This window comes from Lactuca sativa, chromosome 4, assembly GCF_002870075.4.
Source record: "Lactuca sativa cultivar Salinas chromosome 4, Lsat_Salinas_v11, whole genome shotgun sequence".
Classification (NCBI taxonomy): domain Eukaryota; kingdom Viridiplantae; phylum Streptophyta; class Magnoliopsida; order Asterales; family Asteraceae; genus Lactuca; species Lactuca sativa.
Genome location: NC_056626.2, coordinates 274,145,548 through 274,150,962, shown reverse-complemented (window position 1 = coordinate 274,150,962; position 5,415 = coordinate 274,145,548).

Here is a 5,415-nt window from a genome sequence, read left to right as displayed (position 1 = left end):
GTATCAGTCAAAAGGTTTATTGTTTCATCCAAAAATCAAATATTCTGTGTTTACGGTCCAAGCTTACGGCCGTAAACTCTATTTGGGGCAATATTTGATCTTATTTTCGAAATATTTTTGCGTTTTTGGATAGATCTTGCAAAAATAAGGGGGGGTTTGTTCTTTGTGTTTTTCATAAAAAATGGTTTTTGATTGAGTTTTGGAGCTTCAAAGTCGAATTTTCACGTAATCTTAAATTGTTTTCGGCCGGAGCTTACTGCCGGAAACAGTTCACGGCCGGCGGCGGATTCCCGTTTACGGCTAGGGTTTTCGGAAGTATACGGCTCGGAACTTGCGGCTCGGCTCGGCAGATTGGCTCGGTATATCAGCTCGGTGGAAGACGGTTCGGCTCGGACGTGGCGGCTCGGTTTGGTGAATCGCGGCTCGGCTAGGGAAGCCGGCTAAGCAAGCTACACAGCTCACGTAATCTTAAATTGTTTTCGGCCGGAGCTTACTGCCGGAAACAGTTCACGGCCGGCGGTGGATTCCCGTTTACGGCTAGGGTTTCCGGAAGTATACGGCTCGGAACTTGCGGCTCGGCTCGGCAAATTGGCTCGGTATATCAGCTCGGTGGAAGACGGCTCGGCTCGGACGTGGCGGCTCGGTTTGGTGAATCGCGGCTCGGCTAGGGAAGCCGGCTAAGCAAGCTGCACAGCGCTTCAGTAAAAATTGAAGCGGTTTTGGGGGTTGCCGGGGTTCGAACACAGGACCTCTAGTTCACAAGGCAGCGGACTTAACCAACTCAGCAAGGCAACATCTTGTTATCTAACTTCGATTTTTTGAACTTAACCCATCCCTGTCGATTCCAACTTTCGAATTTTGACATTTTTAACCCAAAAACTCAATTTCTTTTAATTTTAAATTCCTTTTTCATCCATAATAAAAAAAAATTAATTTTAATTTTTGAATTTTATTTTTGACTTTTTAATTCAAGTTTTGATTTTGACTTCCAAGTTTGACCTTTGACTTTAAACTTTGACTTTTTTGTTTAACTTTTAAAATTTCAAATTTAGCTTTTCGGTTTGACTTTTAAGTTTGACTTTTTAAGTTTGACTTTTGAGTTTGATTTTTTTTTTTTAATTTGACTTTTAAGGTTGCTTTAAAATTAAAAAAAAAAGGGCATTTTAAATTTGACGTTTAATTTTTATTTTAGCTTCTAATTTTTTTAATTGATTTTAAGGTCTACGAGGGAGTTGAAAATATGAAAGAGAGTCGTCAGGATATGTTAAGACAAAATTTCAACTTTTTCGATTATGTCCCTGGAGAAACGCTCGAAACTCAGTTGCAGCGGTTTACTACACTTACTACTGAGATGAATATAGCCGGGATCTTCTTGTCTAAATCTGAGACAAACAAAAAGCTATTGAATTCACTTCCAAAATCGTGGGATATGGACGTGGCTGACATCAAGAAGACAAAAGATCTCAATCGTCTTAGTCTGGCTGATATAATTGAAGAACTTAACGCTTTGAATTGTCGAAAAACAATGAGTTCAGCAAACCTTCCGATCAATGAAGTGTCGTGTTCTTATTCATGTGAAGTTTCATGTTCTCAATCATGTGAAGATACGATTAAATTTCTTCGGGAACAAATTGATTTATTTAAAAGAGAAGTTGAGTACCTGAGATATGAAGGATATCAACTCAGGAAACGACAGAAACCCCTGAAGGCTGAGTTAGAAGCTAAAACCAAGGACTTTAGGAAACTTCAGGAAGAGTACAGCAACAAGTGTGAAAATTATGATTATGTTAAGAGTCAACTTGTTGCTGTAACTGAAGAACTTGACGCTTTAAAAATTAAGTGTGGAAAAACTGATGTCGGTTTCAAAAATTATACCGCGTCAAGTCAGACAGTCGAGTCCTTATATGAGACCCAGTTAAAATTCAAAGAAAATCAAAGCAAGGGTCTAGGGTATGATAATGTACCTCCTCCTTACAATCATAACTACACATCCATCCCTATGAAACAAGAAGAAATTGACAGGGAGACACATCTTAAATACGGAAAACCAGCTGGAGTTGTGTCAGGAGGGGTTATTAAAGTTGAAGATACTAATGTTGCTACTTCATGTGCAGGTAAAGTAGCAGAAGATGAGAACAAGGAGAACACTATTGAATAAACAAATGTCTCTTTAAGCTCTGAGTCTGTTGCCTCGAACTCAACTGCTTCTGATCAACCTGCTGTTGAGAAATACAGGCCTCCAATTCCAGCGCAACAAAGTGTCTGTTGTAAGTGTGCATATGGGAACAACAAGAGACAAGGCAAGGATACGCCACCAGGGGCAGGAAGAAATAACTTCACAGTGAAGAAAAAGACATGTTTTCACTGTGGAACACCTAGACACATTGCCCGAAACTGCCCAAATCGCGCATACGTTCCCTACTATGCACAAGGCTGGCAGAACGCGCCAAGAGGGAGATTTTTCAAAAGAAACCCCTCAAAGTCATGTTCAGACCATGATGACTGGAACGCGCAGAAGGCCAAGAATCTGAATGCCAAGGGAAAGAAGGAAACGTTGGCCCAGAAGTCTAGTTCAGGACATGCTCCTGTGAAGCCAAGACCGGTTAGGTCAAAGTCATCTCGGCAGTCGGCTTCTAGTTCCAAATCAAGTACTGAGCCACCCATAGGATCGAAAAAGAAATGGGTTAAACCCAACTACAAATGGGTTCCAAAGGCTCACTCTCCTAAATCTCCCAATGCTTCTAACGTTTCTACATCTTCTGTTTGTGATAAACAGGATATGTCATGGGAGAGAGTATCGTGCGTTGATGACAAAGGTCGACCCAGTTTCAAAATGGACTGGGTTCCAAAGACCAATTGATCCCGCTCTGTGTCGGAGCAGCTATGGAGGCATATCATCAGACTTCGGCTTGTTGGTAATGGCTGCTCCTGGCATATGATTGGGGACATCTCTCAACTGTACAACATTCAGACCTTTGTTTGAGAGTATGTGTCCTTGCGGGAAAGGAAGAAAGGAAGGGATCACTTGGGGTTAGTGCTTAATGACATGAAGAATTTTCGGATCTGTTCTGAGATTATGCTTGATGTTCTCAGACCTTCTGAATGCAGATTCAATCGGTGATTTATGGTTTGCGTTTTCTTCTCTATACTCCTGTGTTTTTCTTAAGTTGATTCTCTTTAAAGACTAATTTTTGTTTTAGGATAGTTTAAATTTGCACATTTACTTTCGTTTCTCTCCTATGCACAAATTTAGGGGGAGAAATAAAAACAAAACAAAAATTAGAAAATTAAAAATAAATCCAAAAACATCAGAAAATCAGAAAATAAAAAATATATTGGTTATGAAATGTACTTGTAAGAGATGTTTTGGGAAGTGATATTATCAAGTGATAACAGGCAACCTGAGTCTGCGTAACGTACCCAAAGTTGAAGGGTCTATGCTCTGACTTGATGTGTCGGTAGGCACGAAAAATTTTAAAATGGACTTGACTAGGCAGATTTAAACTTAGGAAATTTATAGACTTGACAAATCTTGACCTAGTTAGATCCATTCAGCCTGACAATACGACGCTCGGATAGGTTGAGCAGGGAGATATATATGGGAATCTACTTGTCACATTAATTGAACCCATACTTGGAACCGTGGTTTAACTTTTCCTCGATGTGCGGATTTTGTCCTTAATTCCGGTTGGATGGGGCGACTGGTAAATTCCGATAAATTAGGTCTGTAGAATATCATTTTCTTTCTTTCCTTCTGTTAGTCATATGTTGTCTCCTTTGCGTGACTTCTAATCCGACCTGGTACACAACATATGCAACTCTATTTATCTGCAGGATATATATATATATATATATATATATATATATATATATATATATATATATATATATATATATATATATCTGTGTGTGTGAAATACTTCTCATATGTTAGCCATATGCTGTCTCCTTTGCGCGACTTCTAATCCGACCTGGTACACAGCATATGCAACCTTCTTCTTCTCAACCCCTCTGAAGTAGTTAGCAATAGAATTCCGAATCTCTTCTCTCTCTGAATGGTTGTCTGCTTACCCGGTGTAAGGAGTACTCTGGAAGTTCTTGATGGCTGGGGCATATCAGGAAGCGGGAAACACGTTCCAGTACAATTAAAATTGAACACTCAAAGATTGTCTATAGATCTCGCTGCTCAATTTAGGTGGACAACAATATCCCTGGTCGTCGTCAGATAAATGGACCTTAAGATATAGTATCTAAGAAATTAGGATCAAATATAAATTTTAGGTTTTTAAGTTCACCTTGTCTTGTAACAAATAGTATGTCCTAAATCTATCACAAATTTTTCGTGTTTAAGTGGACCACAATACCGACGATCGACCAGACAAAGATGTGAATATCGAAGGTACCGACAAGTGGATAAAGGTTGTCTAAAAACTTTGATCTCAAATCTCTCTTAAAGTTAGATATCATTTTTATTTTTGTTAAACTTGTCATAATTTCTTTAAATATTAGGGAAGAATTAAAATTTAAAATTAATTAAAAAAACAAAAAAAATTAATTAAAAAAAACAAAAAAACAAAAAAAAACAAAAATTAAAAATCCAAAAATAGTGTTATTTCCATTTTATTTCTTGTTCAGAAAAATCAAAAAATCCAAAAATATTTTTGTTTCTATTTTAATTTTTGTGCTAAGTTTTCTTTTAGTTTTGTTTTGTCTTGAAAAGTGATTTCAGGTATAGATAAGACTCATGGAGTTTGTGTTGAAGATTTCTGAGCCAAAGGTTTCGTCCGTGAGCATCGAAGAATTCTCATTCGAAGGAGCAAGAAATGAAGATTATTCTTTCAACATTCAATCCTTCAACCCCAGAAGCAAGGTGAAGCTGAAATTGAAGATTATATGACGGATTGCATTGAAGCCTCCTCAATCAGTCTGCTGCTATCTATGAACCTGCTGAAGTGATCTAGAAGTTTAGTTCTCTTTGATGTTCTCTCTGAAGATTCTCAAGCTGAAAGCGCCATCTTTCAAGAATCAGTACGTCAAGCCTCCTCACCCAACGTGCGTTCAATGCCAAATTCTGAAGAAAAGCCCAACTGCTTAAGATGAAGTCATTCATTGAAGATTCATCAAGTTCATCTTGAAGTCGTGAAGAATTTGAAGATTATTGTTGAAGCCAAGTTCCCAATGAAGATTATCAAGAAAGCCAGCTACTTTTTAGGGGGAGCTTGTTGGGTTATTAAGAAAAGAAAGCTATAAACCAAGGGGGAGATTGTTGGGTCAAAAATATGGTTTATACTTTACTTTTCTAGGCAATTATTTTTATGTAATATTTTATTAATTTATGGCCATGTTTACGGCTGAGTTTACGGCTGTAAACACCTTACGGCCGTAAACTCATTTACGGCCCATGTGTGTCCGGCC